The sequence below is a fragment of the Peromyscus maniculatus genome, chromosome 9 (assembly GCF_049852395.1).
Source record: "Peromyscus maniculatus bairdii isolate BWxNUB_F1_BW_parent chromosome 9, HU_Pman_BW_mat_3.1, whole genome shotgun sequence".
Classification (NCBI taxonomy): domain Eukaryota; kingdom Metazoa; phylum Chordata; class Mammalia; order Rodentia; family Cricetidae; genus Peromyscus; species Peromyscus maniculatus.
In genome coordinates, this window is record NC_134860.1 from 21,372,611 (window position 1) to 21,399,097 (window position 26,487).

Here is a 26,487-nt window from a genome sequence, read left to right on the forward strand (position 1 = left end):
TACCAAGAAAAGACCAAACCCAAAGATATTAGAAGTAGAGGAAAGTCAAAAATCCCTTCTCAAAAGCCCAGGAAATATTTTGAACAAAATCATATAAGAAAAATTTAAATCTAAAAAAGGAGATGCCCATAAAGGTACAAGAAGCATACAGAACACTGAATAGATTGGACCAGAAAAAGTCTTCCATCAACATAATAATCAGTACACTAAATGTACAGAACAAAGCAAGAAATAAAAAGCTGCAAGGGAAAAAGACAAGTAACATAAAGGCAGACCTATTAGAATTAACTTGACTTCTGAATGGAGACTCTAAAAGCCAGAAAGGCCTGGACAAGATGTTCTGTAGACTCTGAGACCACAGATACCAGACCAGACTACTATACCCTGCAAAATCACCATAGATGGATAAAATAAGATATTCCATGTTAAAGTCAAATTTAAACAATATCAACAAATACAGGAGGTGGTAGAAAGAAAATTCCAACCAAAGGAGGTTAGTTACACCCATGAAAACACAGGAAGTAATCTCTAGCAAAACCAAGAGAAGGGAAGTGTATACACACAGACACCCACCCATCCACCCACCATCACTACCACCACCCAGTAATCACAGGAATCAACAATCATGGGTCATTGGTATCTCAGTGGTCTCAATTCCCTAATTAACAGGACTCATACTAACAGAATGGATGTGAAAATGATCCATTCTGTTGCATCCAAGAAACACCTCAACACCAAGAGATGAAGAAGGACACTACATATTCATTAAAGGAAAAATCCATCAGGATGACATTTCAGTTCTTAACATCTATACCCCAAACACAAGAGCACCCACTTTCATAAAAGAAACACTACTACAGCTTAAATCACACATTTACCTTTACATACCGGTAGTGGGAGACTTCAGTACCCCACTCTCACCAACTGACAGGTCTTCCAGACAAAAACGGAAATACTGGAGCTGACAGACTAACCCAAATGGACCCAAGTGAATGTATTTGATTCAAACACAAAAGAATATATCTTCTCAGCACCTCATGGAACTTTGTCCAAAATTGACTAGATACTTGGTTACAAAGCAAGTCTCAACAGACACAAGAAATTTGAGGTAATTCCCTGCATCCTGTCAGACCACCACAGATTAAGGATGGATATCAACAACAAACAACAGGAAGCTTACAAACTCATGGAAACTGAACAACTTACTGAGTGAAAAATGGGTCAAGACAGAAATAAATTAAAAACTTTTCTAGAATTAAGTGAAGATGAATACACAGCATACCAAAACTTAGGGGACACAATGAAATTGGTGATAAGAGGAAAGTTCATAGCAGTAAGTGCTTGCATAAAAAAATTAGATCTCATGCTAGTAATGTAACAGTATACTTGAATGCTCTAGAACAAAAAGAAGCAAACACTCAAGAGGAGTAGATGGCAAGAAATAATCAAACTCAGCTGAAATCAATAAAATAGAAATGAACAATATAGAGAATAAGTGAAACAGGTGGTTCTTTGAGAAAACCAACACGATAAACCTCGTTCAAACTAAAAGAATATCCAAATTAATAAAATCTGAAATGAAAAGGAGATATAACAGACACTGAGGAAATCCAGAGAATCATAAGGACATAACTTTAAAAAGCAATACTTCACCTAGTTAGAAAATCTAAAAGAAATGGACAGTTTTCTCCATAGGTACTACTTACCAAAGTTAAATCAAGATCCAGGAAACAATTTTAATAGATAAACAATTTAAATAGACCTATAACCCCTAGTGAAACAGAAGCAGTCTTTAAAAGTCTCCCAACCAAAAAAAGCCCAATCCAGATAGCTTTAGTGCAGAAGTCTACCAGACTTTCAAAGAAAAAGCTAGTATCAGTACTACTCAAATTATTCTAGAAAATAGAAACAGAGGGAACATTGCCCAATTCATTTTGAGGCCATAGTCACCCTGATACCCCAAACATAAAGACCCAACAAAGATAATTACAGATGAATTTCCCTCATTAGTATAGATGCAAGAATACTCAATAAAATACTTGGAAATTGAATTCAAGAACATGTAAAAAAGATCATCCACCCTGATCATGTAGGCTTCACCTCAGAGATGCAGGGGTGGTTCAACATGAAAATCAGTAAATGTAATTCACCATATTAACAAACTGAAAGAAAACCACCATACAATCATTAGATGCAGAAAAGGCCTTTGACAAAGCCCAACATTCTTTCATGATAAAAGTCCTAGAGAGATTAAGGATACAAGGGATATACCTAAACATAATAAAGGCAATTTACAGCATGCCTATAGCCAATATAAAATTAAATGGAGAGAAGCTTAAGGCAATTCCACTAAAATCAGGAACGAGACATGGTTGTCCACTCTCCACATCTATTCAATATAGTACTTGAAGTTTTAACTAGAACAATAAGACTGAAGGAGATCAAGGGGATACAAACTGGAAAGGAAGAAGTCAAAGCATCACTATTTGCAAATGATATGGTAGTATATATAAGTGACCCTAAAAATTCCACCAAGGTACTCCTACAGCTGATAAACACCTTCAGTGATGTGGCTGGATACAAGATTAACTAAAAAAAAAAAAAAAAAAAAAATTCAGTAACCCTCCTGTATACAAATGACAGATGGACTGAGAAAGGAATTAGGGAAATGAACATTTTTCATTAATAATATATCCACAAAAAGCAAAATATTTTGGAGTAACTCTAACCAAGCAAGTGAAAGACATGTATGACAAAAACTTCAAGTCTTTGAAGAGAGAAATCGATGAAGATATCAGAAGATGGAAAGACCTCTCATACTCATGGATTGGTAGAATTAACATAGTAAAAATGACCTTCCTATCAAAAGCAATCTACAGATGAAATTCAGTCCCCATCCAAATTCCATCACACTTATTTACAGACCTTGAAAGGATAATTCTCAACTTCATATGGAAAAACAAAAACCCTAATGTAGCTAAAACAATCCCGAGCAATAAAAGAACTGCTATAGGTATCACCATCCCTGATATCAAGTTGTACTACAGAGCTATAAAAACTGCATGGTATTGTCATAAAAACAGATATGTTGATAAAGGGAATAAAATTGAAGACCCAGGCATAAATCCACACACCTATGGATACCTGGTTTTTGATAAGGCAAAAATACATAATGGATAAAAGAAAGCATCTTTAACAAATGGTGCTGGTCAAACTGGATGTCAGCCTGTAGAATACAAATAGATCCATACTTATCATCCTGCACAAAACTCAAGTCCAAGTAGATCAAGGACCTACATAAAACCTGATCCACTGAACTTGACAGAAGAGAAGGTGAAGGAACTGGCACAGGAGACAGGATAGGTGGGGCTGGCAGGCAGAATAAATAGGAGAAATCTGGGAGAAAAGGAGAAAGAGCAAGAGAACAAGGAGAGGAGGATGCTAGTTTGCAGCCACCCAGCCACCCAGCCAGCCACAGAATAAGAGTGAAAGTAAGATACACAGAAGTCAAACAGAAAAAAGCCCAGAGGCAAAAGGTAGGTGGGATAATTTCAAGTTAAGAAAAGCTGTCAAGAAACAAGCCAAGCTAAGGCTGGGCATTCATAAGTAAGAATAAGCCTCCATGTGTCATTTATTTGGGAGCTGGGTGGCAGATCCCCCAAAAGAGCAAAAACAACCAACAACAGGTGGACTTGGGGTGGGAGATGGCGATGGGAGTGGGAGGGATCAGGTCGGGTGGGAAATGGGATGGAAGGTGAGAGTGCAGGTAGAGACAGCTGGAACTGGGGGACATTTGGAGGGTGCTGTGGAAACCTACTACAGTAGAAACTTTCTGGAATTGTGAGGGTGATCCTAGTGAGCACTCCTAGTAATGAAGGATATGGAGTTTGAACTGGCTATCTTTTGTAGTTAGGCAAGGCTCCCAGTGGTGGGACTGGATTACATTTGGTTGAATTGTTGGGCTAGGAGGTCCTGTGGAGATTCCTAAACACCCCAGGCTGATGGTGGGACAGAGGGTCGCTCTCTGAAAACTGACAATGGGGCCCGTTGTCGAGGACAACATCCACACAGCTCATTGAACATAGAGAGGTCGATCTGGTGCTTGCATGGAGCCTTCACCTCTATGTTCTGGTCTCTGTGGTGTGGGAAGGTGCTCTGCAGGCTACAGAAAGAGAAACCTGGACACCAAAGCAGCCACAAAACCTTTGACCTACAATCTGTCCTGCCTGCAAGATGTGCTGGGGCAATGGTGGCACAGAACTGTGGGAGTGGCCATCAATGTCTGATTTAACTTGAGGCCTCCTCTGTGAGAGGAAGCCCAGGCCCAGCACTGCTTGGATGTCCAGAAACTGGAGACTGGATAACCCAGAGACCTAGGGTAGAACCAAAAAATCTGGTCTTAAAAAAAAAAAAAAAAAACAATGAAATGATTCTAAATGATATTCTGCAATACTCATAGATGGGTGCCTTGTCCAGTCATCATCAGAGAGACTTCCTCTGGCAGCAGATGGGGGCAGATACAGAGACCCACAGCCAGACATTATGAGGCAGGAGAGTCCAAATTGGAGGTCTCCATCAGGTCCCTCCCTTTGGGAGTTCAGGGAACCCCAAGGAAGAGAAGGTGGAAAGATTGTAGGAGTCCCAGGGGATGGAGGACAGCAGGAGAACACGGCTCCCTGGATCAACTGAGCAGGGCACTTCTGAGTTGTGGGATATTTTGTTCGCACTCTGACACCCTGAGACTGACAATAAAGTTTACCTTGAGTCAGAGGGCGGAGTTAGCTACTAACTGACCAGAATCAGCCATAGAAGTTTTGGAGAACCCAGGACACAGGGCGAGACACAGGAAGTCATAGGAAGGGGCTTAGAATGATTCACAGCTGTTTTGGATGGAAGAAAGAGAGAGAGGAGGTCACTGGTGGCTTCTCTGCCCCTTCTCTAATCAGTCAGGTTTTTACCCCAATATCTGACTCCTGAGTTTTACTTAATAATAGAACAATATAAGTAATTGCTTTACTGTGGGCTCACAGAGACTGAAGCAGCAAACACTGGGCCTGCTAGATCTGCACCAGGTCCTCTTTGTGTATGAGGCAAACTCCTCAAAGGAGGTTAGGGTGGGTGGGGCCAGCAGCCTGGGTCTTAACTGGTTCTGACCAGTGCAAAGGTTGCTCTGATAGAATACACTCCTTAGTGTGTTGAGACTTCTGTACTAAGACCCTAGACTAGGAGGCTTACAACAACCAGTTAATGTTCTTGTAGCTGGAAGGCTGGCTGTTGGAGCCAAGGTGAGTGCAGTGTGGAATGGAGTCCTATGTCCAGGTCTCTCTCCATGGCTTGTAGACTGGTATCTTCTTCCCTTGTCTTCATGCCCCTTTCTTGTTTTTACAAACACATACTGATGTGGTGTCAGAGGTATTTTCCTGGTCGTCAATTCCCCATCACAGTCCACTTAATTCGTACCCGCTGTTGGCTGTAAGCCCCTGGCTATCCAGCTGTAGGCTGTGGTTTGAAGTCAACTGCTTCTCCCATGAGGGCATTTGTATTTGTATTACATACAAATGTGAAGTGGGAGCCGGGCAGTGGTGGCGCATGCCTTTAATCCCAGCACTTGGGAGGCAGAGGCAGGCGGATCTCTGTGAGTTTGAGGCCAGCCTGGACTACCAAGTGAGTTCCAGGAAAGGCGCAAAGCTACACGGAGAAACCCTGTCTCGAAGAACCAAAAAAAAAAAAAAAAAAAAAATGTGAAGTGGGCCACAGCGGTCCATATCTGTGATCTCAGCAAGGGTTACACAGTGACACCCTGCCCTGCCAAAGGTACCTCAGGTTCTAAAACGACTGGGTCAGAAGGTGGACTATGCCAAAGCCAAAATGGACAGACCTTCTGGGAAGCATACAGGAGCCCATCACTGTGGTGGAAACTGATGGAAGGAATGGACCTCACGATGGCTGAATCAGTCACTCTCCCCTGGGAAGGGCCCAAAGCCGTGGGGTCTTGAAAGTCAGACCTTTTTCACCAGGTGTGCCAATGTCCACTATGAAAACATTTTCAAGAGACATGACCGTTAGAAACACATCTCTACCAAGCCCTTTGAAATGAGAGCACAGGGAATTAAGAAGGCAGGCAGCATCGCAGTGCAAATCATCATCGTAGGTCATAGTTAAGTGAGCTTCCTGGTCAGATGTTCATGTTTTCTCAATCACAATTATCCAGTTATTCTCAATCCACAAGGCTGGAAGTCCTTCAGAGAGGAGCCGTCCAAGCTTGGCCTCACGTCACGATGCTGAATACCTGCTGGACTGGTGTCTTTGGTTGTGAGGGCAGCAAACAAATCATTCACATTTTCATCATACACATTCGAGTGCCTTTCAAATATAGAGAACAGTCTATATTAAAAAATAGAATAAAGGCTCCCAAACTATATGTTACAAACATATTTTAGCAAAAGATGTAAAACATGGCCAAGGGCTGGTTAATTACAAGTTGAGTATGATGTGTAGTGTAGTTAAATATGCTTTTATTATGAAACGGAAAATGCGGAGTGTGTAAATGATACAGTTCTAGCCCCCATGAAGCTCACAAGGAAGGGGGCACCCAGCTGGTTGGGTAGAAAGTGCTCTAGGTGAGCAATGTGGCCAGGGGTCACAGCAGAATCATCATTGGCATGTGCACCTATGGCCTGAGGGAGAGGACAATGGTGGAGCTAGCCTTTGGAGGTGCCCTCAAGATTTCTCTGTGCATGTGTTCCCTTGAGCTCGCAGAAGTAACTCCAATGGCATTGCATGGTTGTACTTACAAACAAGAGCTTTGTGCACACCAAAAATGACAAAATTAAACATATGAACATGTTCATGTTTCAACATTAAATCATGTCAGTATAAGCATAGAATAAAATTACCATCATTGCAAAAGATGGACACTGCTAAGCTAATCTTCAAAAGAATCACATTTATCTGGTGGGGAGGTGGTGTCACATGCCTTTAGCTCCTGCACTTGGGAGGCAGAGGTAGGCGGATCTCTGAGTTCGAGGTCAGCCTGGTCCACAGAGCAAGTAACAGGTTCCAGGACAGCCAGGGCTGCACACAGAAACCTATCTAGAAACAAAACAACAGCAACAAAAGTCACACTTATCTCCAAGGTGAGAGGAAGCTAGTATTCACGCAGGCATTTGTTTATTTTTTCCTCAGTGAAGAGAGAGCCCCCCAACTCCACATGCCTGCCACTGACCAGGCATTTATGGACACAGCATTTTTGTAACATTTCTCAAATTATTTCCAAATTCTGGCAACATAATGGCAATTTAACTGACCTTCAAAGTCAGCTTTATAAGGGTGGCAGACCCTCCTACCACCTGAATTCCTTATTTGCATACACAGATTTCCAAGACAACACAATAAAACTTAGCAAAGCTCTCTCGGTCGTGAAAAGGGAGAATCCTTTCCTATCAACTTGACTTCATTTCTAAATTTTCCAATAACATCTTCTCTGGAGACTTTTTTCCTTCACCTGCTTTGGATCTGGTCATATTGTCCTTGTCTGGGTCCATTCACCGTGGAAGAGCTACATCTGAGAACGAGGAGGGAATATTTTCTTCCACCCACTTCAAATCTTCATCAGGATGGTCAGGAGTAAGTTTAGCTGTTCCAGTTGAAACTGCTTTTGAGGTTCTTAATTTTATCCCTTTGGTTAACTTTTCAGACGTTACCCGGAAGTCCTCAACTTCATCATGACAGTTGTCTACTGATGGCGTGAAGGCATAGCTCTGATCTCGTGCTGATGGTCTCCATCCAGACGTTAACACAGTGAAGGGAAGTGGAAGAGGAAGTTCCAGAATGCACCGACCCAGAGCTCCACCAGCCTGACTCGAATCTGGATTCTGTCTTCTGTGCCCACACCACAAACAGTGGAGATGAGAGGTGGCATTTACAGTGTTCCTTTTTAGCCCTAGAGTCTTCTTCATGGTTTGTGACAAACTTTAAAAAATTCACCAGTACAGGCTCCAGTCAAGGAGAGAGAGGCAGGCCGGCCAGAAGAACAGCATCAGAATCATTCGCTCCACGGCTCTCATCACACCCTCAGTGGACATGCAGATAAAGCCACCCCGGTACAGACACCTATGCATGACTGTTTCTAAAGGAGGAATCCATAACTCCAGGTCACAGTGATCACAAGCAGAGAGCTGATGTCCTTCTAATCCACAAGGTATCAGGGAACCTTGTGTTGACAGTCCAGTGCTGTTGATGTTTGTTATTCACTATAAAAACCTGCTTTTCAAGCATTCCCAGGAAAAGTAGTAGCTGCAATCCAGAACTGTATTCTTAACGAATCTTTCCAGTAACATGCAGACCAGACCAGCCAGAGAACACCACATAATATACAAACAATACATATTACTATGTAAGAACCATCAAAGGCCAGCCTGATGCAGTGATCTATCCATGAGGCACCATCACAGAAAGGAAAACATTCAAATTCCAGTTGGTATGTGAAGATGTGACGTCAAAAGATATGGCATCAAGACTGCCAACCAGGGTTGGAGGGATGGATCAGTGGATAAGAGCACTTGCTGTTCTAGCAGAGAACAGAACCTAGTATCCACAAGGCGCCTCAGGACCACCTGTACTCTAGTGGGAATGTACCGAAGGCACCGAACACACACAGCACACATGCATGTATTCAGGTGTAATACTCAAAAGCCATTCTTAAAAAGTTCAATCAAAAAGGAGCCTCACCCCAGCGCTTGCCACGTAAGCAAGAGGACTTGGGTTCAGGTCCCCAGAACCCACATAAATGCCAGTAGGCATGGAGGCTCACCTGTAACTTGAGACTCAGCAGGCAAAGACGGGATTTCTCCAGAAAATCTTGCTAGCAAGACATCTGGTGAGCTCTGGGTTTTCTGGAGAGACCCTGCCTCAAATAATAAAGTAGGAGAGAGATGGAAGAAGAATCCTGATATCAACCTTGGGCTTTGTGTGCAGACATGAGCATTTATACACATATTCGCCCACACTCATGCTTGCTAATCCTAGCAACAAGGAGGAAAGGCTTGAGTTCACGGCCATCCTCGAGTACGTGACATTTCTCAAAACAAAGATGAACAGCACAACACACTTGCTACACTCTGCAGATTGAGGCAGGAGATCAGCTCAAGGCCTGGGCTACATCAGGAGTCCACCTATGGGCCGCTAAGGCAAACAGCGTTACCTGCTAATTCTCAGTTTCCCAGCAGGCGGCGCTCCAGCACCAGAGATTTCATTGCAAGTTACAATTCAGAGACTTGAGGCCGGTTTTGGTTAATGTTTGTTTTTCAGGCTAAAAAGGAAAGCTGTTAGAAAAAATAAACAGTTTATCAGGCATTGCGACAACGACGTTTGAGGGGAAAGACAAGCTGTCGCTTCAAGGACAGGAAAAAAAAAATGTCCCTGCACGAGTAAATGCTGAGCCGCCTGTAAACATGATTTAAAAAAACACCCAAAACAAAATCCACCAGAACTCGAGAGGAGGAAGAAAAACAAAACGTTGGAAATCAGAGGGAAGATGAGGGAAACGGAGGACCACAGAGACTGTCCGCAGGCCTGGGTGGAGCCCGGAGCAGTGAGAGAGACGTGGGCAATGCATCCGGAAAGAGGAGGTTGACCTTCTTGGATGCAGGTTGCCTGGCTTGTTCCATGTGGCTGCTCAAGCCACTAGGTCTGACTCCTGGCTGGCTGAACCTGAGATCCTGGAAACTCAGTCCTTCCAGGCCTGCATCGCCTCAGTGCCTTCAGGGATGGAAATAGCCCCGGGATTGCCTGCAAGCCAAGTTAGCAGACCGAGACTGATGAGCTGGGATTTTAGTTAAAGGGGTTGTGTTCGAAACAGCGAAATTATTTAGAGTAGAAATGGTTGGATTTGGGGAATGCTATTTGTGTTGCCTGTTGAGGGCTATGGTGATGTCCCCAAGGCAGGCTTCACTTGGCTGTTAAAGTAGCCTTTCTTCAGAATATATCTATTAAAGAAATGATTCATTTTATTTTTAATTACAAGTGCACATGTGTGTCTCTGTGTGGGAATGTACAGTTGAGTGCAGGTGCTCTGAGAGGCCAGAAGGTGTCAGATCCCCTGGAGATGGAGTTGTAAGCTCTTGTGAGTCACCCAGAGTCAGTGCTAGGAATCCAACTTGGGTCCTTGGAAAGAGCAATCTGCACTACTGACCTGCCTTTGGGGACATCACCATAGCCCTCAACAGGCAACACAAATAGCACTCCCTGAATCCAACCATTTCTGCTCTAAATAGAAGAATATGGGCAAGTTCTGGAGAGAAAGCTGGAGCAATGGCCTAGCAGTCTCCAGAATGCTGGCATCGGGTGTTCTACTGAGTCTGACCATATTCGGGATTCTTGATCTCTCTCCCTCCCTCCCTGTCTCTGTCTGTCTCTGTCCCTGTCTCTCCCTCCCTGTCTCTGTCTCTCTCTGTCCCTCCCTCCCTCTCTGTCTCTGCCTGTCTCTGTCTCTCTGGTTCTGGGGAACCAGACTTGTGTCTTGTGCGCACTAGGCACTCTCTTCCATGGGGGTTGTTCGCTCTATCCATCTTCTCACTTAACTCTTTCCTGTGACCCCCAGCTCTGCTGTCCTCTCTCGGTACTTCACAGGAGGTTCTAGCAGGGGAGTGCAGCTGTTGCTATAGTCTTGACAGAAGGCTAGCCCTCCTCTATTCAGGGAAGGGAGCACACAGCTTTAGGAGGGACACACGGAGCTGTGAGGGAGGGAGCCCCAACCAGATCATCCGAACCAACCCTGGTGATCAATGGGGTGACAGATGTTGCAGCCGCATTGCCCACACATCTGCCAAGGAGTCTTGAAGAGCTCCTGACAGCTACCCTCCCGTCTCTGGTCCTCATTGCACTGGGGTTATAGGGCTGTGCATAACCATGCCTGGCTTCTTTACCTGGTGCTGGAGATTTGAACTCAGCTCCACAGCAAGAGCTCTTCCTCCCAGTGCCATCTCCCTCGTCTCCAAATTAGCTTTTAATTTACAAACTTTCAGACTCACAGCAGCAATTCTCATGTTATTCCCTCCCACGCACATACACCTTTCCCCCTTCCTTCCTTCCTTCCTTCCTTCCTTCCTTCCTTCCTTCTTTCTTTCCATTCTTCTTTCTTTTCTTTTCTTTTTTTAAACCTCTTTTCTCTTGGGCAGCTATGCTAGTTAGATATTTTTGGAAGTGTGACAAAAGATCAGTTCATTTGGGAAAAGGAACCTCAATTGAGAAAACACCTCCTAAGATCATCTTTTAGGTAAGCCCGGGAGGACATTTTCTTAATGAATGATTGATGTGGGAGGCTCACAGCCCACTGTGGGTCCTGGGTTGTCTAAAGAAGCAGGCTGAGTGTGTATAATGGAGTAAGCCAGTCAGCAGTGCACCTCTGTCGTCTCCGTGCCCACCTCCGGGTTTCTGCCCAAGCTCTTGTCCTGGCCTCCTTCACGATGGACTGTAAACTGGAAGATAAATAAACCCTTTCCCTCTAAAGTTGCTTTTGGTCATGTTTCATTATAGCAGTAGAAAATGAACTAAGACACTATCATCAACACTGCTGCTACCAACACCCCCATCTTTACCTTTAATTACAGGTCTGTGTCTGTGTGTGGGGAAGTGCATATGAGTGCAATGCCTGTGGAGGCCAGAAGAGGGTGCTGGATCTCCTGGAGCTGGAGTTACAGGTGGTTGTGATTTCTTTACACAATAACTGTGGTGAACTTATAGGCTATGGGCACACACATCTTTGATCTTATTAATGAATTTCCATTCATTTCCTAGAAAGCTGTACCCATTTCTACTCCTGCTGCAGTGTGGAGTTCTGTGTGGTTCAGTGTGCCAGGGGCACACTTTCTCAGTCTAACTCATTTATGGAAATACCACATTTTCATTTCCTGATGGGTGATGTTGCTCTGTGTGCTGTGAATGTGTTGCTCTGATTGGTTGATAAATAAAATGCTGATTGGCCAGTAGTCAGGCAGGAAGTATAGGCAGGATAAGCAGACAAGGAGAATTTTGGGAAGAGGAAGGCTGAGGTAGTAGACGCCAGCCTGTTGTCCAGGGAGCAGCATGTAATGGCACACAGGTAAAGCCACAGAACAAAGTGGCGACATATAGATTAACAGAAATGGGTTGGTTTAAGTGTAAGAGCTAGTTAGTGGTAGCCCTGAGCTAATGGCCGAGCAGTTATAATTAATATAAGCCTCTGTGTGATTATTTTATAAAAGGCTGTGGGACTGTGGGTGAGAGATTTGTCCCAACTGTGGGCCAGACGGGACACAGAAAAACTCCAGCTACAGTCTCCTGTTTCCCAGGCTGGTCTCGGACTTGCTCTGAAGTGAAGAAGGGTAGCATTGACACTCACCTCCTTGCCTCCACCCCTGAGCTGAACTAACAAGCAGGAAGCACTGGCATTGAAGTTTTAATTGTTGATTCTCCAGCCTCTGCTGAGGTTGTACATTTTACTATGTGTATTAGGTGTTTGTGTTTTCTCTCAGAGACATCTATGTGTGTTTGTTGCCTCTTTTTTTTTTTTTTTTTTTTTTGGTACTCTAAAAATATTTATTGAGCTGGGTGATTGTGGCACACTCATTTAATCCTAGTCCTTGAGAGGCAGAGACATCTGTAATCTCTATGAATTCGAGGCCAGCCTGGTCTATAGAGCGAGTTTCAGGACAGCCAGGGATACACAGAGAAACCCTGTCTCAAAAAAGCCAAGTGTGTGTGTGTGTGTGTGTGTGTGTGTGTGTGTGTGTGTGTGTGTGTTTTTCTAGGGCTGGAGAGATGACTCAGTGGTTAAGATTGAGTACTGGGGCCGGGCGTTGGTGGCGCACGCCTTTAATCCCAGCACTTGGGAGGCAGAGCCAGGCGGATCGCTGTGAGTTCGAGGCCAGCCTGGGCTACCAAGTGAGCTCCAGGAAAGGCGCAAAGCTACACAGAGAAACCCTGTCTCGAAAAACAAAACAAAACAAAAAAAAAAAAAAAAAGATTGAGTACTGAACTGGAGAGGGCCAGTGTTCAGTTCCCTGCACCCACATAGGACAGCTCACAACCTCCAGCAATTCCACCTCCAAGGAATCTGACACCCTCTCCCGGCATCCATGGTCACTCACCAACATACACACACACACACACACACACACACACACACACACACACACACACACACCAACACACACGAATAATTAAGAATAAAATTTTTGCCAACACGGATAAAAATCGTTGTTGATTTTATTTTTCTCAGATATGTTCTCCAAGTGTAGCCCTGGCTGGTGTGGGATTTTCCTGCCTCTGCCTCTCGAGAGCTGGGTCAAGGGTGTGTGGCCGACCTTCTTTGGATTCTGAGGTGTTTCTTACGCGTTTTGCACTTTGTAGGTTGTCAAGTGTCCAGTGCTCTGTGGCCGTCTCGTCACACTTGTTTTCTGTCACTGTTTTGGACGGTGGGTCCCTGTTCTTTCCGCTCCACCACAAACCTGGTAACAGTCCTCCCTAATTTCCAGGAATTCCTTGAAAGTTCTGGTAAGGGTACTTCTTGTTTTTGCCAACATTGTTATAGATTTAATTATTTAAAAATATTTCTTCTGTCACTTCCAAGGCATTTGGGGGCGACAGACTGTAGCACATATGTTCACTTTGCCATTTTATCCAATTTAAAGCATTTTATTCATTTATTTAAATTACAAAATTATATCTATGTATACACATTGAATATATGCATACAACATGTTGTTTTGAAAAATGACTAAATTGTGAAATGGCCAAATAATGCTAATTATCTTATTCATTACCTTATAAAAATGTACTCTTCTAGCAATATTCAGAAAGGCAACTTATTTTATTAACTAGAGTTACCATGTTGCCATTAATTGTTGTTTGTTTGAGATAGGGTCTGACTGTGTAGGCCTGGCTGGCCTGGAACTCACATGTGTATGTGTGTAAAACATTTAAACCATTTTCTTTCATCTTCTCTGTATAGTGCACTTGCTATCAGAGCTTGGAGTGGAGTTGTTCTCAGGTGAGCTGCTAGCATTCTGAGGTGAGCCTGGGAAGATCTGAGATGAGGAAGGTCCCCAACATTGGTATGGGAGAAGAGGTTTCTGGTCACTGACTGCACCTAGCATCTACTTCCTGGTTTTGACATTATGTTTCCTGTTTGTGAGTGACATTTGCTCTGGAGGTGAAGAGCAGAAGACATGGCTGCTCACAGGCTCACTCTAGCACAAGGGCTTGTGATCAGACAGGCCTGCGACAAGTCACTTCCCTCTGGATGGCTTTCAGGGTGGAACTAAATTTCTTCTTTCGTTTTATTAGTTGGTGTCCTGGCCAGTTTTATATCAACTTGATACAGGCTGAAAGTCATCTAAGTGGAGGGACCCTCAACTGAGGAAATGCCTGCCTAAGAGCTGGCTGTAGGCAGGCCTCTAGCGCATCTTCTTGATTACTGATTGGTGTAGGAGGAGCCAGTCCATTGTGGGTGATGCCACTCCTGGGATGGTGGTTCTGGGTTCTACAAGAAAGCAGGCTGAGCAAGCCAGTCAGCAGCACGCCTCCATGGCCTCTGCATCAGCTCCCGCCTCTGGGCTCCTGACATGTTTGACTTCCTTCAGTGATGTATACAGTGCTGTGGAAGTGTAAGCAAAGGAAACCCTGTTGTGGTTTAGCAGTGGCAGAAAGGGAAGGCTCCCTTGAGGGTTAGAGCCAAGGGGCACCAGAAAGTCACACCACGTTTATTGGAGGGAAGGGAAGGGAAGAGGCACAGAGGCGGCCTCTGGGATTGAGAGGGGAGGAGAGAAGGGGTGAACGACAGGAGGGGCTGATCTTTTATGGGGGGACACAGCACACACACAGGGACTTTGTAGTGACTTAGTAGCTGTAGCTGATGTCATGTTCTGTCAGGACCCTGAGCAGGCCAGTGTAACTGCCTGAGTACTGACAAGCACATGAGCACAGGGATGCTCTTAGTGGCTGCAGCCGAGGACCCTGAGGGCAGGCCAGTGTAATGCCTGAGTACTAGCAAGCACATGCACACGGGGAGTGGCTGTAGCTGAGGATATACCTGCCAGGTCCCAAGGGCAGGCCAGCAGAGATGCCTGAATGCTAACAAACACTTTGGTCTCCAAATTGTTTTTGGTCATGGTTCATCATAGCAATAGTGACCGTAGCTAGGACAGTTGGCGTACAAAATAGTGTTTCAGTCACATTTTCATAATATATAATCGTTGTTCTTTATTTCTGTTTGCCCCTCATAATTTCCATGTGCATACTTGCTCTGACCAGTCTCTTGATCTCCATAGATGGTAACACACACACACACACACACACACACACACACCTAATAAAAGGGAGGAGTCATTACCTGGTTTGGGAGTAACCCTTAAGGAGCCACTTGGATGCATGTAATTGCCAAAGCTGTCCATGTGACCTCTAACTTTGTAAAGGGAGGTGTTGGTTTTCAAGCCAGCCTAGGAAAGGGACCAGTTCAGACTGAATTGGACAGATTTTAGTGCAGTGGACAGGGCTCTATGAAAAGCTCTCTCTCTCTCTCTCTCTCTCTCTCTCTCTCTCTTTCTCTCTCTCTCAATCTCTCTTTCTCTCTCTCCCCTAAAACAGGATTTCTCTGTATAGCCCTGGCTGTCCTGGAACTCACTCTGTAGACCATACTGGCCTTGAATTCACAGAAATCCATCTGCCTCTGCCTCCTGAGCGCTGGCATTAAAGGTGTGTACCACCACGCACAGCAAAACTCTCCCTTTTTATTTAATATCAAAAACTAAATTTATTTCATTACCGAAGCTGAAAAGGTCAAATAGGACTCCGTCTTAAGACAGAGGCCCCTGCCCCAATCTTGGGGGCACAAACTCTTGGTTTCCCAGTGGGGTTTCTGATATTCAGAACACACTCGATAGCTTTGTTTCTTGAGCCACACTTTTTCCCCTTCTTTCTAGAGATAGTCTTCCTATTTCCCAGGTGACCACTAATTCACCATCCTCTGTTTCCCAAGGGTTGCAGTATAGCCTATGCCATTATGCCTTAGGCAGTTTTCATTGACTTAGTGATTTTGGTTCTGGCCAATGACCAGTGAACTCTCTTCTATGACCCGAGTCTCTCAAGTATCATTTATTAATGTTTTTGGTTACAGTAATATTTATTTTATATGATTCTGATTATGCCTCTTAAATATTGTGATTATTTTAGGATAGTCTCATGTAGCATAGGGTGACCTCAAAATCACTATTCAGTCAAGGATAACCTTGGTCTTCTGAATCTTTTGCTTGTACCTTCTGAGTTCTAGGACTATGAATCTGTGCCATCAGGCCAAGTTCCTCTTAGTTTTTATGTATGGTCTTTAGCTGAACCTGAGAACTCAATTAACATATCAGATCAATAAAAGAAAGCAAGAAAAAGAATATATATGGGGAACTTCACAGGAAAGTGAAGTCCAAAGAAATGGTTGATACAAGATGCAACTTCATTGCCTATTTTTTCTCTCTCTCTGCCCAGAAGTCCTGCCTATACTTCCTGACTAGCTATTGGCCATTCAGCTCTTTATTAAAACAATCACAACAATATATCTTCGCACAGTGTACAAATATCCCACAACATTTCCCCCTTTTTGTCTAAATAAAAAGGAAAAGTTTTAACTTTAATATAGTACCACTATATACAATAAGAACAATTATCAGGTAAGACTTACATTTACAATGTCCAATCTATCTGTATTTGGCAAATTCAGAGAAAATTATTTATTATGTATCCTATATTGGTGAGTAAAAAGTTTTGTACCTAATTTACTTTTTAACCTAACCTGTATTACCAACCCCAAACTATCTTTTTAGACCTTAAAACATTTCCTTAGATAGATAATTTAAGGTTTTATGTCTCTCAACCTTATAAACTTTATATCTCATTTGAACATTTCTTTTCCGAATTTGATAACAAAGAAAACAGTATAACTATCTAGTCTTTAATTCCCATCAGAGACTCAAGATAAAATATTACCTGAGTAAACAGGAAGTGCAGAGCAAGCAATTTCCAAAACTATAAAAATGAGAGAGACAGCTGGATGCCTAAACAGTCATCCAAGGTTCTTTTGCAACATTGGGACATCCATCTTCAGCCTACAGGACTAGAATATCTGACAGACTTTTCTGTGAAGTAGGACTTTTGAAGGACTGTCCAACCTTGTCTTGACAAAGTTTGACAGTTGCCTTCTTTTGTGTCCTGCTTGTCCAATTTGGACAGCATGCTGTCAGCAGTTGAGGTAAGCACAGTTTCTTTTCCCAGTGACTATCTTTGGTACATTGAAAGCAAACTCCATATGGTGGTTCTTCAGTACCCATCATCCTTTTTTGAAGTAAATTGGTGCTGCCAGGAGCAGATGTGTCTCATTATCATGAAGAGCCTTAGGTTATTTTTTATTTTTATATTTATTTATTTATTTATTTATTTATTTTTTTGGTTTTTCGAGACAGGGTTTCTCTGCATAGTTTTGCGCCTTTCCTGGAGCTCACTTGGTAGCCCAGGCTGGCCTCGAACTCACAGCGATCCGCCTGGCTCTGCCTCCCGAGTGCTGGGATTAAAGGCGTGCGCCACCACCGCCCGGCGAGCCTTAGGTTATTAAAACATCTTAAATGCCATATTCTGTAGGTCTCTAGAGTGTTTGAAGACCATTTGTCTATCTAAAATATATCCCTGTTTGACCCTGAAAACATATCTAACATGGCTACATGTTTGATTATTATAGATGACTAGTTACTAACCTGTATTTCTTTATTCTAAATTGCTTTTAAGGCCCAGACCTTTACATTACATTTTTAAATAAGCTACATAGGTATAATACCTTAAACAAGACTAGAAACATATATACAGTATAATCTTAAATTTGTATATGTACAAAAATTTATAGCAATGTAAAACATTTGAGACTAGTGGTTGTTCAAAAGTAGACTCAACAATCCACACTTTTACCCCATCATTTCTATACTATAGCCCTTCTTTTTCCCTTCAGAAAGAGACCCCCGAATCTAATCTCCTTTCTTTACTTTTTCCTGATTATTACTAATAATAACTTGTAACCAAACCCCCTAAATTATGATAAAAATCTGTAATCCATTGAATGACCAAAAATCATCCACTCCACCTCTTGGGAATGCAGGCATTGTGTTTTCTAGACTGCTTCCTCTTGTCTGGGGGTGCTGGCATTTTAGGAGACCCTGAGAAAATTGAGATAATGGTCAAATTCTGGGAGAGCTACCTGTTGTCCAGTCTCAGCATGATGGGAAAGTACAGGGCTCATCTGAAATTCTGGCTGGATATTCTGTGAGGCTGGACCATCTCAGCTAGCAGCTTTGAAGTTGTTCTGGATGCAGAATTTTGAGGAAACTGCAACAGAGGCATTCTAAGAGACTGGATCATCTGGGCTACTTGTTTTTGTTGGCATCTGGTCCTTTTTATCTGAAAACACAAAACCTTTTAAAGGTAACATATATATCTGTATTAACACAAGTATGGAATGTGCAGTGTGCACAAATCAGTTAAAGATTTTTTTGTTCTATGTTTGAACAGATAAAAGACATCTGCCGCCGTTGGGCGGTGGTGGCGCACGCCTTTAATCCCAGTACTCGGGAGGCAGAGCCAGGTGGATCTCTGTGAGTTCCAGGCCAGCCTGGGCTACCAAGTGAGTTCCAGGAAAGGCGCAAAGCTACACAGAGAAACCCTGTCTCGAAAAAACCAAAAAAGAAAAAAAAAAAAAAAAGATATGTGCCTATTTAATAGCCGGGCGGTGGTGGCGCACACCTTTAATCCCAGCACTCGGGAGGCAGAGGCAGGCGGATCTCTGTGAGTTCGAGGCCAGCCTGGGCTACCAAGTGAGTTCCAGGAAAGGCGCAAAGCTACACAGAGAAACCCTGTCTCGAAAAACCAAAAAAAAAAAAAAAAAAAAAAAAAAAAAAAGACATCTGCCAACTTTATAAGTTTATTTGGACTATATAGCCAAACCTCTATCCATGCCATATGTAAGGGTAGCATGTAATAATAAGTCATGAGGACTCCGTACCCAACAAGATGTATTATGTTTCATCCAGTCTCAGAGCTGTTCCAATAGAAGAGGGATCAGCATATATGTTACCTGTCCTGTAGTCTTTCTTGTTTTTTTCTTCATTACTGTAGCCAAGATTTTCAGGAAGTCTCTGCCAATCAATTCTGATCTTTATTAAATTTGAAGATAACCATAACTTCTTGTTTCCTATGGAAACAAAGGCATAACCTCTCCCCACAAATCAACATATTTTCTGACTTTCATTTTGAAACTAAGACATTTAAAAAATATACGGGTTGGTTTAATTTAGCAGTTTCCATAATCCAGTGTCTCTCAGCAGCTATTGTTTTTTTGTTCATTAGCATTTAAAAATTTTAAAGTCAACAAAGCACCATATAGGATCTGGACACCCTGTGTATTTCCTTTCTTTACGTGGCTTATTCTTTTTATATTACTTTACTCTCTCTTTAAAGACTTTATTATTTTTAAGCTATTTACTTATTTTTCTGTGACTGTCTATACCCTTTTTTTTCTTTCTTTAGCATCTAAGCACATTTTTAAACATACTGTATCTGTTTAGGTTTCTCGGTCTGGACTGCTTTACTGCACACCTGCATCCTTCCCTGACACTGGTGGCTGGCTCCACCCTGCTCTGGTGTCTGAGAGCCCAGCCTTATGCCCACGGCACAGACTGGGAGCACCATTTATTTGCCCCAGCTCTGGGTATTTGCTGAGCTTGCAGTGTTTCTACTTAGTGAGCACCAGCTGCCCAAGTGTTTGCTGTACAGCAGCGATGCCTCTGTAAGCTGCAAGCACTGGGTTACTAGAAAGCTGTGTCGGGTTTTGTTTTTTAAGATTTCTCAGTCCTTATGTGGAAATATGTGTCCAGAAGTTGGGTGCCATATGTAATCAGACTTTTCTTTGTGCCTCCAGCTCACAAATAATGACACAGAGACTTATTATTAATTATGAAAGCTTGGTCTTAGCTTAGGCTTGTCTCACTAGCTCTTTTTTTTTTTTTTTTTTTCCCGAGACAGGGTTTCTCTGTGTAGCTTTGCACCTTTCCTGGAACTCACTTGGTAGCCCAGGCTGGCCTGGAACTCACAGAGATCCACCTGGCTCTGCCTCCCGAGTGCTGGGATTAAAGGCGTGCGCCACCACTGCCTGGCTATCACTAGCTCTTATAACTTAAATTAACCCATATTTTTATTAATCTGTATTGTAATGTACCACCCATCCTGCTTCTTCCATGTCTCTTGGCATCTCTCACCTGCCTAGATTCATTTCCTACTTCCTCTCTCTTTGCCTGCAATTCCTGCCTAGGTATTGTCTATTCAGCTCAATAAATCAATCACAACAGTACATCTTCACACAATGTACAACTTTCCCACAATACCTCTCTTTATTATTGTCTTCGTCTTCTGTTTCTCTCTAGGGAGATCACCTTGATTTACTTTATTTAGAGACTGGGTGTTGTTATGTAGCCCAGGCTTGTCAATTTCTCATGATCCTCCTTCCTCTGACTCCTGAGTGCTGGGATTATGGGCATTTGAGACTACGTCTGCTTTGATTTACTTTTATTAATCTCTTAATGACACCATAGTTTTAGTTCTTAAAAGCTCGTCTTTGTTAGCTGGGCTTGTTTGTTCATGCCTTTAATACCAGCACTTGGGAGGCAGAGGCAGGACAGCCAGGAAAACACATACACCCCCCTCCACCCCCCCCACATACACACACACACACACACACACACACACACACACACACACACACACACATTGACCTTGTTTCAAACAAATACAATAACAACAAAAAGAGCTCATTTTTCTTTCTTTCTTTCTTTCTTTCTTTCTTTCTTTCTTTCTTTCTTTCTTTCTTTCTTTCTTTTTCTTTTTTTTTTTTTGAGACAGGGTTTCTCTGTGTAACAGCTCTAGCTGTCCTGGAATTCCTTTGTAGACCAGGCTGGCCTCGAACTCACAGAGTTCTGCCTGCCTCTGCCTCCTGAGTGGTAGGATTAAAGGCATGGGCCACCACATCAAGCAGAGCTCATCTTTTTCTTTGTTGAAAATAGCTATTTACCTTCAATCTATGGATGAGACAGTATCTCTTGTGATTGTGTCTATTTGCTGTGGATATCACTTTATATAAATAAAACACTGATGGGCAGTGACCAGGCAGGAAGTATAGGCAGGACAAGGAGAGAGGAGAATTGGGGAAACAGGAAGGAGGAGGGGAGAGACACTGCAGCCACCGCTAGGACAAGCAGCATGTAAAGACGCCGGTAAGCCACCAGCCACGTGGCAAGGTACAGATTTATAGAAATGGGTTAATTTAAGATAAAAGAACAGTTAGCAAGAAGCCTGCCACGGCCATACAGTTTATAAGTAATATAAGCGTCTGAGTGATTATTTTATACGTGAATTGTGGGACTGCGGGGCTTGGTGGAACCTGGAGAGAAGCCCTCCAGCAACATCTATTTTTTAAAAAAAATATTTGACACATATACTGGCATTTATTTGCAGGGAAACAAGAGTATAGTAGTGTATGCCCATAATCTCAGAATCCAGGAAACAAAGACAGGAGGACTGAGCCACATGAGGCCAGCCTGGGATACATAACAGGTTCTAGGTTATCCTAGGCTACAGAGCAAGACTCTATTCCCACATACAAAGACAAAAGGGAAGAAGAAGGAGGAGGAGGAGGAGGAGGTGGAGGAGGAGAAGAAAGAAGAAGAAGAAGAAGAAGAAGTAATTATTTTTTTATCTCAGTTTCCCTACGACAAGAAGTTCCCTTTTGATCTAACATTACAGGGAGGGGGGGGGGACAAGGACGACCTTTTTTGATTCTGTGATTACTTCCTGCTGACATTGGGATGTTGCTGTCAGGGCCCTGGAAAGCCAAAATGCTAGTCAAAGGCAAGGAAGGAACATAGAAGCATCTGGTTTATTGACCAGCTGAAGCCATGGCATTTATATTGGCTGGATTGGTCCATATCAGTTTTTAGCAGGTTCAGGGCTCATCAGCAAATGATGCTTGGATGTGTCTGTCAGCCAAGTAGAAACCTGTTGAGACAGATATAAAGTAGGAACAGAAATTAAAATTTAAGAACTTCAGTAATTGAGGAAGGAGAGGAGTCCCAAGTCCAGGAGAGAGAAAAATATCATCCTCAGGAGATATATCAGTTTGCCTTGAAATCCATATTGTAGAAAAAGCAGGTAACAGGTATATGTAAAACAGCAGGAGTAGACTCATATTTTTCAGTCCTAGCAAAGGCTACAGATTTGGGTTAAAAAGCATGTACATTCTTTTCTATCTGGAAAGCCAAGTATAGATTGGACTGAAATGTCTTTGGCCCTATGAAAAGCATCTGTAAGTCTATATTCAGAACCTGTTTGTCTCTCTCTCTCTTTTTTGAAAGAGACTTAGTAGCTTTAATTAATTAATGCATTGATCAATGAATTAATAAGGTGGCTGCAACCTTGTGGAAGACTCTGGTTGTCTGATGTTGCTAAGCTGACAAAGCGATAGCTAGCCTAGTCATCAATGCCATCAGAGATGTGAGAAGGATAAATTTTACCTGAGTGCAGGCTTCCAAATCTATTAAAAATGACATAGACTATCCATTACCCAGACCATCATCATCCCAGGCTCCTGTAGTCTTCATAGCATTGGCAGGACAGGTGTCAGGACAGCATCAGTCTTGGCTGCTGGGCCCATAACATTGTCCATTCTGGGCCGGATCCCTGGCAGCAGGTGTTGAGTTGGGGCATCTTGCCCAGTGGTCAGTGTTGTCAGCAATTCCGGTGATGTCATCATGTTGTTGTTCATTATCTTCTTCGGAGACCTTGGGAGTCATTGCTAGAAGCTGAGTCTCTGTTTGCTATAGTAAGCTTTTTATCAAATAATTTAAATGCCATATTCATCAGATCTTTGACAGGCTTGAGGATCATTATCTATTAAATATATCTGAGCCAAACAAATGTAGGCCTAATCTTGAAAACATCTCTAAGTTTGGTAACAATAACCAGGCCAATTTGTTATCCTGTAGATGTATTAGTCAAATGGACCTCTCAGGTTCTGTTTTTTCTCCTTTAAATAGCTTATAATTAAATAAGTGTTAATAGTTTATGCTTTAATCTAGTATCTGGATAGCTGGATGACTAGTATTAACTTGTATTCCTTAACACAGAGGACACACAAACTCAGACATTCAAAATCAAACATGCATGTGGTCATGTTTTCATCCATACCTATAGAGAAGACAGACATTTTTTAAAACTATAAACCTTTGGAGTCTCAATGTAACAGCAGAATATCAAGAGCAAGAAATCTGAAACATGTTTCATTCTTTTATACACCTCAAATCGTTTCCTTTTATCATTACTTAAGCCTTTTCATCCTTAGACCTTCATAACTTGCTTTCACACACCCTGATAACTTGCATTTTATATATCTTAAGTTACTTTCCTTCTTCCAGAAACATTCTTTTTATATCCCCCTACCTTAAGACTTTACATCTTAGACCCCTTATAAACTTTACTTATATTCAAACCTCATAACTTATTTAAACTTTAAAGCTTTATATTTTTATATTTCAAATTATTTCTTCAGACCCAAAACAGCATTTATTTAAACTCTCATGACATATTTAGGCCTTCATATTTTTATATCTTAAATTGCTTCCTCAAACCAAAAAAATCATATTCAAATTTTCATTCTCATATCTCTCAAGCCTTTATATTCTTATAAAAATACTACATCCTAAAACATCTTTTTTCTGTTTAACTCATCAAGTGATCCTCTACTTGGAATTTGATACATTTTTCCCTTATCTTAACCTATAATAATTTATAACCAATTCTCTTAAGTGATAGCAAGTATTCATATTCTTGCAGTGTGTGTAGGGGCCAGAAGAGGGCGTCAGATCCCCGGTACTGAACTTGCAGATGATTACAAGCTGCCATGTGGGTGCTGGGAATCAAACCCCGGTCCTCTATAAATGTCTTTAACCACTGAGCCATATTGATAGCCCCCAAACATTAATTTAAAATATTGTTTTGAGTGCTTTAAATTGTGTTGCAGTATGACCTACTTTTATTTTCTTTTTGGAATATCTGAGGTCTTTGTGTCACAGTACCCAGCCTTTATACATATGACACATGCTTGAGTTGCAGTCAGCAGCAAAATCAATTGTTTTCTTTAGTTTAAAATTATGTGTTGTTGTTGTTGTTGTTGTTGTTGTGTGTGTGTGTGTGCGTGTAGGGGCACAGATACCATGGCACACACGTGGAGATTGGAGGAGTTTGCTCCTCTCCTTCCATGGTCCTGAGGACTGTCAGGCTTGCAGGGCAAGTGCTCTACCCCCTGAGCCATCTCCCTGTCCTGTTTTTATTTCTTTAGTACAGATATATTCTTAATTGTGGGTAGATTTTGGGGTGAGGTATATGAAGTTCTTGCTGAATCACTCCCTTCTTTCATTTCCCTCCCTCCTAATGCCTTGTCGGTGGCTCTCCCAGTTGTCATGGTGACTACCTTTCTGTCTAAAGGAATTCGTGTCATTATAGTTCTTGGGAATATTTCCCAGATGATTCAGACTTATCTTTGGAGCTGGACACTCTGCTTGTGTGTATTCTGAGGGACTCAGTCGCAGTGATGGGGCTCAGAGGCCTCTGTGAGCACCTGCTTATGCTGGGCTTGAGGCAGTCTCTGCAGACCTGAGTGTGGGAGCCTGTTCTTTAAAACAAAACAGTCTGAAAATATCCTACGCTTATACAACACATTTTGATAAGTGATATCCACCCCACACTCCCTCCGCCATGCCTCACAGCACCTCTCCTCATATCCCTCTCCCAACTTCATGTCATCATCTTTTTTTTTTAAATACCCCATTGAATCCAATAAGTGCTGCCCGTGTGTGCATGGACATGTGGCCATCCTCCAGAGCCCAGGTGAACTTAGCAGTGGCCGCTCCAGCAGAGCCAAGTGACCACCCCTCCAGCAGCCACCAACTGCCAACAGCTCCTCAGTTGGGGGTGAGACCCGAGGGCCACGCCCCTGTCCACGCCGCACTGTTGTCCAGCTTGGTCTCGAGCAGGCAACCACAGCTGCCGTGGGTTCTCGAGCAAAGTGGCCCTGCCGTGGCCAGAAGGTGTCATGTCACAGTGTCTTCCAAACCTCAGCCTTGTACAATCTTCCTGCCTCCTCTTCTGAGCCTGGGGTGGGAGAAAGAGTGTGGTAGAGATGTCCCGTTGAGGGCTGTGCCCAAGTGAGCTCTTGACCTCATGAGAATCAGTCCTCTTGGGGGCACTGAAAGGTCAGCAAATGGAAACACTGCATGAAATGTAATACAGAGGTGCCTGCGAGGGAAGTGGGATGGAGACACAGTGTGTGGTGCTCTGTCACACAGAGAATTAAGCTTCCTGTGCAGTCTTGTGTCTTCTCATTCCCTTGAACCTGGTTGGGTCTGTCACACGTTTCTTGCTGACAGAATACAGTAGAGATGACATCATGACTTTTGCTTCATATTTTAAATCTCTTCATTCCCTTATGCTGCATTCTAAGGAAACCTTTTCCTTTTATTAATAGTTCCCCAGCTGCATCCATTGTTCCATTTATGCCCCACCCCATCTCCAATTAATTCTTTCCCAATCCTTCTTCCAAACTTTCTGTTGGAGCATCGGCATTTCTCCTTGGGCAGTAGTTCTGCTTGTTGTCTTGTCCTGACAGCTTCCGGGGAATGTTGGAGCATTACTGCTTTTGAACTCAGCTGTAAGGCTCACCTTTCCTCTCTGCCCATCTGTGAAGACTGTTGTTTGGTTCTGTCATACTGCTGCAAAGGACGGCGGGATGCTGGTGCCCAGCCAGGGACCTAATTGAGGATACATGCATCTTCTGGGTCCTTCGCTGCCCATGTGCTGTGAGTCCCTGCCATCTCAGGCTGTGCTCCCCCTTCACACTGCTTGGGCTGGGCAGTGTCTCGCTGCTGGCACCTCTTACCAAATGTTTGGTCAGTTGTTCCAGCCCGTCCTCGTCTATTTTGCTCATCATTTTTGCTTCCTTCAATTTTGGAACTTGGTGATCACTCTCATGGTCACAGACACTCTCTTCCATGCATGTATTGTACTGGGACAACCTTGGGGTTTGTGGCATCTGTTTTCTATCCTTGTCCTGACATGAGCGACTAAGAAAAATGATGGGGAATGAAGACAACCTAGAATTAAAAGCTGGCATGACAGATAGGAAACTTTGATGATTTAGTTTAGAGAACTCAGACCTATTAAGGCCGTTTTGAAGCTTTAATATAGTAGAAATAAATGTAGGTCCTGAAAATTAGTTTTGAAAGAGCAGTCACACCCACATAGAGTGGAGAAAACCTAGTTTGGCTGCAATTTGTCAGAGGAAAATCTGGAGCATGTGGCTTATTACAAGGTTCGGAA

At 42.9% G+C, this 26,487-nt stretch overlaps 1 pseudogene; it reads right to left on the reverse strand.

Annotated features, from left to right (window-relative positions):
* Window positions 1-7,417: 7,417 nt before the first annotated feature.
* Window positions 7,418-26,098, reverse strand: LOC121832146 (transmembrane protein 87B pseudogene; annotated as a pseudogene).
* Between the last annotated feature and the right edge of the window lie 389 nt (window positions 26,099-26,487).